Below are 13,319 nucleotides of genomic sequence, written 5' to 3'. Positions count from 1 at the left end.
AGACATGGCCAAAGCCATGAAGGTAGTATATGAATGGCTGAGCTTTGGAGATAATTCACTAAGGAAAAGACTGGTGAATGGTGACTTACTGGTTTACAATTTGTGAAAGATTAACAGAAAAAGAATGCTGATGGATTATCCTTGAACTCTAAAGAAGGCAGAACTGGAAACTGTCCTATATTCTTTAGTTTAAAAGCTGCTTCACTGATGGATGTGTTAGCTTGACTGTGGTAATCATTTCACCATGTATATTTATATCAAATCATCACATTATACACTTTAAATATTTCCCTAAAAAAAGGGAAAAGAAAAGAAAGCTGCCTCAGAATCGTTAAGCACTGGAACTGGCTTTTTTTTTTTTTGCGGTACACGGGCCTCTCACTGCTGTGGCCTCTCCTGTTGCGGAGCACAGGCTCCGGACGCGCAGGCTCAGCGGCCATGGCTCACGGGCCTAGCCACTCCGCGGCATGTGGGATCTTCCTGGAGTGGGACACGAACCCGTGTCCCCTGCATCGGCAGGCGGACTCTCAACCACTGCGCCACCAGGGAAGCCTGGAACTGGCTTTTGAATAGAATAGAAATATTTCTATTTCTTGGGGATTTTAAGAATTAACCATCATCTTCCTTAAAATCATAGCATAGCATAGAGTTGGAGACGTAAAGATTTTATAATCAAGACCTTTATTTTAGAGATGAGGGCACAGGCTCAAAATGGTAAAATGAATGTCTGGTATAAAGTAGCAAAGCTAGTTAACCACGATGTTGGGATCAGAACACAGGTCTCCTGCTACTGGTGTTTGTGTTGATTATGTCCAGTGAACTGACTTAGAAGACTCAAATTACCTTACAGCCTGAGGATTCCGAGTTATCCAAACACCACACCCCGACTGGAGTAGAATTCTGGGACCACAGTGAGAAATCACAGAACTTGAATCACATGGTTTCCTCAAAATAGTCTAAGTTCTTTGTAATTTCATCTTGAGTTTTAGAGTTGATGGAAACTAAAGGAATTGGAAATGTGGGTTGAATGAATCATTTGTAAATGAAAATAGTTAATCTAATAGAGATGTTAAAATGAAAAGTTCCACTCGGTTCTCCTAACTAAGAAAGAACGTCTGGAAGTGGGAAACTATACAAGTTGATTCTGAAGGAGTTAGAAAATGGCCTATTTAAGAAATCTAGTCCAAAATTCTAAAACTGCAAGGAATCTAAGGAAAGGACTAACAAAATCAATACTAGGTTTGAAATTGGCATTCAGTGGAGCAATAAATATGCTAAAAGAACATTTTTATTAATAAACTCATGTGGTTGAAATTAAGTAGAAGTGAATCAACTAAAAACCAAACCTTGCATTTTGGAGGCTAATCCTTTGAAAGCACAGCTGAGAATGTTTTTTCCTTAAAATTAATAGAGGTTACCAGAAAACCCATTAGAATCTAAATAGTGCATGACTAAGGTTCCTCTGAACTTTCTAGGAAATAATAATTGAAGGTTTGTAACTAAGATGCTAAAGCACTTACAATGAGGTGACTTCTTATGTAGGTATTAAGAATGCTGCTTCCCTACAGTAATCTATTTCTAGCAGATATATTTAATATGTTTTTAAGTAAATATCTAAGGTGGTGATCATTATGACACCCCCCATCCATTTGCCCCCAGTCAGGTGTTAACAGTTCCTCTTGCCAGTGACTGATTGGGAATGGGCATGTGCATCGGTCAGGATTAGGTTTGCCAGAAGTTATTGAAAACCCAAATTAACAATGAATTGAACACACAGCTTTTATGTTCTCACCTATCTGGAGGTAGGTATTCCAGTGCTTGTAAGGGCAGGTCTCTGAAATCAGGAATCCAGGCTTCTTCCAGCTTTTTCTTCTATCAGCTCTTTGAGTATATCCTTGTCCTCATGGTCTAAGGTGACTGTGAAAGCTTCAACCATCTTGTCTGCATTACAAAAGTCAAAATGGAAGAAGGGAGATAAAAGAGGATGCTGCCTTCCTTTTAGGAATACTTCCCACAGGGCTTCCCTGGTGGCGCAGTGGTTGAGAGTCTGCCTGCCAATGCAGGGGACACGGGTTCGAGCCCTGGTCTGGGAAGATCCCACATGCCGTGGAGCAACTAGGCCCGTGCGCCGCAACTACTGAGCCTGAGCTCTAGAGCCCGTGAGCCACAACTACTAAGCCTGCACATCTGGAGCTTGTGCTCCGCAACAAGAGAGGCCACGATAGTGAGAGGCCCGCGCACCGCGATGAAGAGTGGCCCCCGCTCGCCACAACTGGAGAAAGCCCACGCACAGAAAAAAAGGTGTTACTAGCTGAACCCATGTAGAGACTTAAAAAAAAAAAAAAAAAAGAATACTTCCCACAGGTTCTACATAACATTTTTACTTAAACTTACAAGGAAATAACTTACAAGGAGTCTTTTAAATGACTAGTCATATGCCCAGATAAAAACCGGGATAATATTACTAAAGAAAGTGGGGAGAACTGATGCTAGAGGCCTCTATCATGGCATGAAGTCCAATTCTGGACAATGGGTTGTAAGGAAACCTCTACTCTGGTATTTCTGGGAAAGATTTCTCTATTCCTAAAAAAAGGAGACATGGGAAAAGAAGGTCCTTTTCAGCCTTTATATATTTCAAGGGCTGGATATGATTGCTGGAACTTCACCAAACCTGCTACCAGTCTGAAGAGGGAGTCAACAGATGGAAGTGGGCGGAGCCCAGAGAACTGCAGAGAAAGGGGGCCTTGGCCTGTCATTCTTGAAGCCAGCCCTACCTCTGGCCTTTTTGATATTAGAGATAACAAACTTCCCTGCTGTTTAAACAAAACTGAGTCAGACTTTTATTGTACTTGAGGCCAAGGCTCTCCATTTTAAAGGCCTATCATTTCAGAAGTTTGGTAACTTCCACCAAAGAGTGCTCCGATCATAACAGGTTTTGAACACATTAGGGCACATTGCCCTATATTTTTGTATTGTTCTTATTAACATAAAATGAAATAATGTTAAAGGAGTGGGCTTGGGGGAAAAAACCCAGATGAGCAAAAAAGTTAATTCCAGATCCCTGATAACTTAAGAACCTTTGGATCAGATCACACTTGAAACTCGTTCTATCAGCAGACTTTTTAATTACATGAGCCAACAAATTTCCTTTATTATGTAATCCAGTTTGGATTGGATTCTCAGTTATTTCTGCTCAAAGCACCCCAAGTTGGGGATTCTTGAACTTTAATGAGCACACAAATCACCTGAGGATCCTGGTAAACTGAAGATTCTGATTCAGCAGGCTGGGGTATACATTTTAACAGGCTCCCAGGTGATGCCAATGCTGGTGGTCCACAGCTGACACTTTGAATAGCAAAGTTCTGCTACCTTATGCAAGGATCTTTCCACCTGTATATTGCTACCTTACTTTCACCACAGAGAGGGCCAGGTGGGGTAGGCTTGGATGGGTTAGCTGTGGAGATACCCCAGAGAGAAGGTCCAGAGAGAAGTCTAAAATGGGGGTAAGTACTGAGTCCATAAGTTAGAACAAGACCATGGGCCACAAGTTCTGGTAGCAGACCACAGAAAATCAGAAACTGAAGGGAGGAGATTTAAGGAAAATGAAAAGGATCTTAGCCCAGGACTTCTAGAAAGCAGAGCCTGGACAAAGATTAAAGTGCTAACACTTTATAAAGAGGAATGCAAACACAGGCAAGAAAAGAGGTAAAGCAAGGCAGTGAATCATAATCTGCATTTTAACAAGACCCCTGAGTGATTCATATGCATGTTAAAGTTTGAGAAGCAATGTTCTAGCTACCATATGCTTTAAATAAGAGTTGTTTTCTTTCTTTGTTTGTGACTGAGTTATTGAGTTCCAAGCCTGTGTTGATTTGGTGCAGAGTAGAGATTTCACTCCAAGATGCAGGAGACAACGGGAGAGTACAAGAGTCTTCCAAAATACACCCACTCTGTGCACATCACAACACAGTGACCCTAAAAACAGAGGGGTTTCCTTCTTTATCTGTGTTCAAACTTTTCAGTGTTTTACTTAATGCGGCTTCAGCAATAATATTAGAGATACACACAATAGGAAATGAAAAACGATGTGGCCTTTCTGGAGAATTTTAAAAAATACACAAGATGTTCAAGGTGGATCATTCATATGTCCCTAAATCATCATTTCCAAGTTCTGTTATGATAGGATGTTTTTGCAGTCATTTTGAAATTCTGTCCTAAAAATGAAAGTGAAGCACATTGACATCCAACACACTTTCTCCATCTAAGAAAGGAATCTTATTTGGATATGTTTAAAAATAGACAAAAGATATAGTCCTATTTCTTACCAGTTACAAATGGAATTCTAAAGACTGTCTCAACTGTTAACAATAGTTACCTCTGGGAAATGCAACTAGATGAAGTTTTTTTTTTAAAACCTTAGCCATATATTATTTTTTTTAATTTTGAAAACTAGCTTAAATTTTTAGAAATTTTTTATCTTCACTCTGATTTTGTTAATAAAATTATTGTTCAAGCTTTAAGGAACATCTTGCTGACAATTTGTGGCAATTTTTGTCCCGTGTGTAGTTGTAGTTGGCTGTATGCTTAGGGACGTCGTATATTGTTTTTACATGTTTTCTTGGAGAGCTGACACCCTTTAGCAGCAGTGATTGATAGCATAACTGTTTAAATATGCTTTCTTATCATTTACAATGTTAGTGTGAGAGCACTCTCCCTGCAGTTTGTTGAAAAGAAGACTGACATAGATCTTTTAAGGAAATGTCCTAGAGAATAATAGCCCTATGATTAGAAGGGAGATAAAGGGCTGACATTTAACAAGATGGGCTAGACAACATTTTGAATCCATTCTAAAGGAATTATACCTGATTTAATCAGGGCATAGGGAAGAATTGGGGTGAAACGTTCAGAAAGGTGCTAAACATTTCTGACACCAAGAATGCTTCCCCAAGTTCCTTTTAAAGTTTAGCAGATGAGTAAATATTAACTGTGTCGAATTACTCTATCTCAAATAGGAAGAATAATGGGGTGTACAAAAATATGAAAAGAGGGACTTCCCGGGTGGCGCAGTGGTTAAGAATCCGCCTGCCAATGCAGGGGACGTGTGCTCGATCCCTGGTCTGGGAAGATCCCACGTGCCGCGGAGCAACTAAGCCCGTGCGCCACAACTACTGAGCCTGTGCTCTAGAGCCCGAGAGCCACAGCTACTGAAGCCTGCGCGCCTAGAGCCCGTGCTCCGCAACAAAGAGAAGCCATTGCAGTGAGAAGCCCACGCACAGCAACGAAGACCCAACACAACCAAAAATAAAGACATACATACATACATTTATAAAAAAATATGAAAAGATCATCAAAGAAGTTTATAATCATGAGAAAGTTGGGTGGCCATCTCTAATTCCTGGATTTTGGTATTACTTGTAATGACCAGGAGGGGAAAATGTTGTTATATTCTATCTCAGTCAGAAAGCACTCCATTTTGCAGTGGCTTCTTAGAGTTTTCTCATGTCAACTATCATCTTAACAGAAACAGTCGGCTTACTTGTGAGTTATTTAAACATAGATGTTGTTTTCCCCTTTCTCCTTCTCCTTCCTCCTTTTCTCCCCTTATTCTCTCCCTTCCTCCTTCACCGCCCATTTCCTTTCTGTTCCCAAACAATTCCATCCTGAAACCATCAGGGGGGACACAACATCTGTACAGCTAGGGTTGAGGGCAGGATGTTGGCCAAAATGTGTACTTCAGAGCCCAAGCAGGGTGAAGAGGGTGTTCCGGGGGGGGGTCACCTAGCATGAGGTGTCGGAAGCCAATCAAGGGGAGCTGAGCAGGTAGACAGCGTGGTTGTTCAGTATAGGGTATCAGATTGCTAGTGGCTTGCGGGGGGGCATCTGCACAGGGGTGGGAACAGAGATGGAAAATTGGCTATTTACATGTGGACTGATCAGTTAAGTAAATATATTAAGAATAATGTGAGTCAGGTTCCTCACTGGCAGGCTAGGGTGTCACAAGAAAAGAGAAAAAGGCTAAAGTGAACTCTGTAGTGTTGGACTGGACTTGGAAGTATTGGTGTACACTTATAGTTTTCATTAGAGAGACGATGACAGATAGATAGAAATGTAGATGTAATGTAAATGGATGTATGTGTGTATGCATATACACAAATTCTGTCCATTGAAAGCCTGGGAGCAGCAATACCCCCGATATCAGTTAAACTGCCTGGCATGAGAAAGAACAAGATGAGCCTGAAACATCTCCTAGTGCCAGAAAGCAAGAATGTGCTTCAAGAACGATGGCGAGGGCTTCCCTGGTGGCGAAGTGGTTGAGAGTCCGCCTGCCGATGCAGGGGACACGGGTTCGTGCCCTGGTCCGGGAGGATCCCACGTGCCACGGAGCGGCTGGGCCCGTGAGCCATGGCCGCTGAGCCTGCGCGTCCGGAGCCTGTGCTCCGCCACGGGAGGGGCCACAGCAGTGAGAGGCCCGCGTACCGCAAAAAAAAAAAAAAAAAAAAAAAAAAAATGATGACGACATGTCAGGTCATAGCTGCCAGTGTGAAGGGGGCCCCCACTGGCCAAGTCTGGGACAGTCTGAGCATCAAGATGAACAATGATAATAAAGGATTGTGAAAAGATAAAAGATTGTTAAAAGATAAAAGGCACATTAAAATTTTAAGAGTTTATCTGAACAAAAATCCATTTGAAATTGGGCAACGCCAAACTAAAGTGGTTAAGGGCACTCCACTAGGGAAAAAACCTTATAGAGGAGATGCAGAAGTAACATAAGGAAATTATTGATGGGCTCTAGCTTCGAACCTGGTTGGCTATTTGTGATTGGTTGTCCTTAGGTTTTGATTTCATAATCTTGAGGCATTTACGGGCTTAGATTCTGGTTTGCTTACATAGGCTGCCACAGCATTAGATCCGCCTCAGTCTAATGGCCTCCCTGTTTAATTAATATAACAAATCTATTAAATAAAACAGAAAACCATGGGAATACACACACATATAATACACATATAGAAAGTCTGATGCAGAAGAGGATGTCTAGCTAGTTTCCAAGTACCACCCCACAAAATACATATTAAGCCTCAAATATATCACCTAAATCAGGGGATCAAACTAAACATCAGTAATGACACAAACAGAAATTATAGGATAAAATCACTACCCAAAAATGATAACCTCATAGACTTAGAGAACAAACTTATGGTTACCAGGGGGGAAGGGTAGGGGGAATGGATAGTTGCAGAGTTTGGGATCAACATGTACCCGCTGCTATATTTTATTTTATTTATTTATTTTTTAAATTTTTATTTTTATTTTTTTTTTGCGGTACGCGGGCCTCTCACTGTTGTGGCCTCTCCCATTGCGGAGCACAGGCTCCGGACGCACAGGCTCAGTGGCCATGGCTCACGGGCCCGGCCGCTCCGTGGCATGTGGGATCTTCCCATACCGGGGCACGAACCCCTGTCCCCTGCATCGGCAGGCGGACTCTCAACCACTGCGCCACCAGGGAAGCCCCCACTGCTATATTTAAAACGGATAACCAACAAGGACTTGCTGTATAGCACAGAAAATTCTGCTCAATGTTATGTGGCAGCCTGAATGGGAGGGGAGTTTGGGGGAGAATGGATACATGTATATAGATGGCTGAGTCCCTGTGCTGTGCACCTGAAACTATCACAGCGTTGTTAATCAGCTCCACTCCAATGTAAAACAAAAAGTTAAACAAAATGACAGCCTTCATCTAATCATGAGGAAACGTGAGACAAACCCAATTGAAGAACGGTCTACAAAATAACTGGACTGTTATCTTTGGAAGTGTCAAGGTCATGAAAAACACTGGAAGACTGAGAAACTGTTCCAGACAGAAGGAGGCTGACGAAACATGACAGCTAAATGCTGCATATGATCATGACCTGGATACTTTGCTATAAAATTCATTATTGGGTGTAAATGCTGGAGAGGGTGTGGAGAAAAGGGAACCCTCCTACACTGTTGGTGGGAATGTAAATTGGTGCAGCCACTATGGAAAAGTCTGGAGGTTCCTTAAAAAACTAAATATAGAGTTATTATATGATCCAGCAATCCCACTCCTGGGCATATATTTGGAAAAGATGAAAACTTTATTTTGAAAAGACACATGCACCCCAATGCTCATAGCAGCACTATTTACGATAGCCAAGACATGGAAGTAACCGAAGAGTTCATGGACATATGAATGGATTAAAGAAGATGTGGTAAATATATACAATGGAATATCACTCAGCCATAAAAAAGAAATAAAATAATGCCATTTGCAGCAACATGCATGGACCTAGAGATTATCATAATAAGTAAGTCAGACATAGAAAGACAAATACCATAGGATATCACTTATATGTGGAATCTTAAAAAAGTGATATAGAGACTTCCCTGGTGGTCCAGCAGTTAAGACTCCCCACTCCCAATGCAGGAGGCCCAGGTTTGATCCCTGGTCGGGGAACTAGATCCTGCATGCATGCCACAACTAAGAAGTCCACATGCTGCAACAAAGATCCTGTGTGCTGCAACTAAGACTCAGTGCAGCCAAAAATAAATACTAAATAAATTTTTTAAAATAAATAAATAAAGTGATACAAATGAACTTATCTACAAAACAGAAATACAGACTCACAGAAAACAAACTTATGGTTACCAAAGGGGAAGCAGGGGGAGGGATAAATTAGGAGTTTGGGATTAACAGATACACACGACTACATATACAATAGATAAACAGCAAGGACCTACTGAATAGCACAGGGAAGTATAATCAATATTTTGTTAACAAGCTATGATGGAAAAGAATCTGAAAAACTATAGATATATATAATGTAAGTATAACTGACTCACTTTGCTGTACTCCTGCAACTAACACAACATTGTAAATCAACTATACTTCAATAAAATAATAATAATAAAGTTAATTATTGGGTCAACAGAATAAACTTGAACAGGTCTGAGAATTAGGCAGTAGTGACATTTCAAGGTTAATTTCCTAATTTTGATTGTTGTACTATAGTTATGTAGGAGACTGTTCTTGTTTGTAGAAAATACATACTAAAGTATTTGGAAATAATGGGACATCATATCAGCAATTACTCTCAAATGGTTCAGAAAAAAAATTATTTTGGTGAAACTCCCAACTTTTCTGTAAGTTTGTGATTGTTTCAAGATGAAAAATATTTTTAAAAGCATAAATGTTATCAGAATGATTGGTTTTTCTAAAGTCTTATTAATTTTTTTTCCATAGAAGGAAATACCATCTCCTGTTGTCTTAAGAGCGAAATTTAAATAGTGACATGAGTGGATTTGATTTAAAACAGTGAATTATCAGAAGATGCACAGGTTTTTAATTAGATTGCATTGACAGAAATGCAAAGAAAATTACTAAGTAGTCTTGTGCTCTATGAAGTGAATTCTCCAAAACCAGCTAAAAAGAAACCATAGTCAAATAAAAGGAGAAGTATGATGGAAAATTATATTTTCACCTCTTACATGACTATCTTTTTTTCCTTTATAGGAATCTTCCATTAACTGCTCTCAGGGAAAAAAAAAAATTGCCAAAATTAAACTTTTTTTTTCAGAGCAATCAGATGACTATTTCATCGGGAAATTGATGTCATAAATAAATATATAAAAGGAGTAAATAATATATACTACAGATACATTTTCATTAAAAAATGCACACATTGAATTTAATGAACAGCACTTATCCATTTAAAAAGAAATGTATAACAGATATCTGTGTGTGCAGCAGATTTTTAATGTCCCACTGCCATGTGTTCTGTACATAGGTTTTTGTTTTCCTTTCAGATTTCTAAACACAGTGGAAACCACGAGAGAGAATATCTGAAGCAATTCATTAAAATCTTGGCAGCCGCACCCTCAGCTCCTGCTTCCCTGAAAGCTGCCTTTACTGCAGCTGCAATTCCGTCCACAGAAGACAATTGTCACTGCTTTCGGAGGGGCAATTCCTGGAGGAACCACTTCAGCCAATCTAGACTCTTGAATAAACAAAACTATGTAAATAAATTGCCATCTCGAAAGCGGTGGGTTAGTGTGCTCTTTTGGATGTTCCTGGGAAAATAAATTTGATTAAAATGAAATATTTTTGCTGTACGATGTGATGCTCCAATTCAGTGGATTCTGGTGTCTCTCCAAATGTCAGTTGTATGGGAAAGGGAAATGACAGGCTGTCCCTCAGCTGCTGAATCAGACGAACCTCTTTTCTTGGACAAGATTTTACAGTGAAAATATGTTGTAGGTGATCTAAAATGAAAGAATTTCTCCTTGCCAAGAACTTCGCATTTTCTGCCTTTTTCACCTGTTTGTGGTTCTGTTTTTTTTTTTTTTTTTCAGTTACTCTCCCCTCCACTGGGCTTTGGTAATTAGGGCTGGGAATTTCCTGATTCCAGTGTTCCATGGTAGCCTTTTCCCTCCCTCCAGTTTCCTCCCAGTGGCCTATCTCTTTGGTGTCTTTGTTCTCAGAACAAAATAGTCCCTGAAAGCATTCATCAAAGTTTTATGAATACACACTGACTCATTAACTACTTGAAGATCTTCTTCATTTAAGTAGCTTTTTTTTTTTTTTTTTTTTTTTTTTTACTTTCTTGGCTGCGTTGGGTCTTCATTGCTGATGCAGGCTTTCGCTAGTTGTGGTGAGCAGGGGCTACTCTTTGTTGCGGTGAGTGGGCTTCTAATTGCAGTGACTTCCCTTATTGCAGAGCACCGGCTGTAGGTGCGCGGGCTTCAGTAGTTGCAGCGCGCAGGCTCAGTAGCTATGGCATGCGGGCCCTAGAGCGTGGGCTTCAGTAGCGGCGCCAAGAGGGCTCTAGAGCACAGGCTCAGTAGTTGTGGCCCACAGGCTTAGTTGCTCTGTGACATGTGGGATCTTCCTGGACCAGGGATCAAACCCACGTCCCCTGCATTGGCAGGCGGATTCTTAACCACTGCGCCACCAGGGAAGCGCCACCAGGGAAGTCCCTAAGTAGCTTCTTTTTAAATTTTGGTGATGGTTTATTTTTTATTTATCTTACCATGAATCGCAATAGACAAAGGAAACATGACTTGAGGCATAGAAAAAAATCCATATCATAGAAAATCTTTCTGAAAAAGATTTTACTGTACCCAAAAAAAAAGAAAAAAAAAAAGGAAGACTCTGAACCATTCTCTGCATACATGCCAATAATACAGACTACTTCAGAGAAATAGAAACAAGCCTAGCTCTTTCAAGAGGATCCAAGCAGTTAATCACCAAAATGACTATGCCTCAGTCCTCTTAAAAATCCCTGTTATTTACTGAAAATAATTTAATAGGTGGAAGTAGTGAGATTTGTAGGTAATTTTTGAAAGATGTTTATTGAGGGTTCCATGAACGTTCCCCCTTATGTTCATTTAATTTTTTGAAATATTTAATTTAAAGCCTCTTCATTCTCAAAAATCCAAACTTTTTCCAAATTTTGAGCTTACCTCCTCTGATGAAGAATTTTTCTTTAAAAAGATGATCTGTATCTATGTCGTTATACTCAAGGCTGGTCTCTAGGCATTGACTGGAAGAGAGACTACAGACAAATATAAGCCAATGGGAAAGAGGTATCTCTCTGTCCTCTGTGGAATCAGAACACCATCAGAATGCTTGGTACTAATGGCAGCCTGAAGCCTGTAATGTGCCACCTTTCCCCTTAGGGCCTCCCAATCTGTGTCCAGCTTTCCAAACGTCCATCTAATCTGTGTCCACCCCTGGGAGCAGATAGTACAGTTCCCAGTCAGGGCGTTCTCTGATAGTATCAAAACCTCGCAGCTTAAGATAAAGCTTGATATCTACACCAGGTTGGCCAAACGCTCAGCTGAGTCTCAAGAGGGTGAAGAATTTCAGGTATTAAAAAAAAAAAAAAAAGCAAAGCAAAAGGGTGACCTACTCAGTACTCGACTGAGAGTTAAGAAGCCTAAGTTCTTGTTACAGCCCTAGCAAGAGGTGGCTCTGTGACTTTGGGCAAGTCACTCAAACTTCCTGGACTTGGTTCTCTTATTTGTAAAATAGAAGAAGTTGGACTATGATTCCCAAAGTCCCTTTTTATAAACAGTTCTATGATTCTTAACTGTAGCAGCAATAAGATAACCTAAAACAGATATCCACACATCAACCTCTGTCACCAAGTACATACGTGGAGAGAGGCTTAGGAGAAATAGTGCAACTCTAGTAACCAAGGAAACACGAAAATTTTAACAGTGAAATATACCCTGTATAGTCAGATAAGACACATCCTACAAAGCCAATCAGGAAAATGGAATTGAGGACTAATGAATATAGGGAGTTTTAAAAAACAGTTCACTTCTACTCCCCAATTCCCCCTGAAAAGGCAAACTGTAGGTTTACCCACAGACTACTGGATAAGTGCCTGAGAGTTCTTTGGGGGTAGTTAATCCCTTCTAAGATTCAAGCACTGTTGCTAATTTTTGCTTTAAAATGCTTTTGTCTAAAAGAAAAAAAAAAGAAAAAAGAAAGTCTTGTCAAGGTTCCTTTTGGTGTTAGAAAAATCCTAACTCCCTGTGGACTGATGATATGGAATCCAACCATGCTGTCCTGTCCTTCAGTCAGAAGTCTGCAGTGTATTCTGTGAATAATCATCTCATTAAAAAATATATATTGAGTAAATAAAGACCCAGATGCCTCAGATGGCTGAGTCCACTCAGTTTCCTCTTTCTCTTTCATATATTTCCATATTAATTTTAAGCCATAGGTGAAAATTAAAGCCTGCTCTCTCCCAGTCTCTCTTTGATGTTGCAAAGATGAAAGGCTTCCTAAGGGAAGGTTTCTTGAAAGGAATACTGATGCCAAGTATGACTGGTCCCCGGAATCTGACTGCTAAGACTGTGTGAGGACTGAAGTGCTCTGTGGGCCTCAGGAAGTTGGCCACACTGCCAGGCACTCTCCACCAAAGCCTGGGGTGGGGATGGGGCTTCCTATTGGGAGCTGGGTCACCAAGAGCTGAACTTGGGACATACATCAGAGTTACATCCTGTTTAAGTGAAAGACAAGTTCTATTTCCAGAAGTTGCTTTTTGTCTGAGGAGAGGGAGAAGGTTAGCTAACGTGCACCTGGCCCCTTGGAATGAGACTCTTGCAGGTGAACGGGTGAGGTGGGGGACTGGCCTGGGCATCCTCCCTCTCTGAGCCATCTCTAGCACATTTCTCACCCTCACTTTTTCACCTCTCCCGATGTTCACTGGACAGCAGGCTGGACACAGGGAGGTCAAGAGGAAAAGGGGGGAAAGAGTTGTGGGAGAGGGTAGTAGAGACAAGAGCTGGTA

This window comes from Hyperoodon ampullatus (genome assembly GCF_949752795.1).
Source record: "Hyperoodon ampullatus genome assembly, chromosome: 9".
Taxonomy (NCBI): Eukaryota; Metazoa; Chordata; class Mammalia; order Artiodactyla; family Ziphiidae; genus Hyperoodon; species Hyperoodon ampullatus.
The sequence above is the reverse complement of the archived record's forward strand: the minus strand, read 5'-3'. Positions refer to the sequence as shown.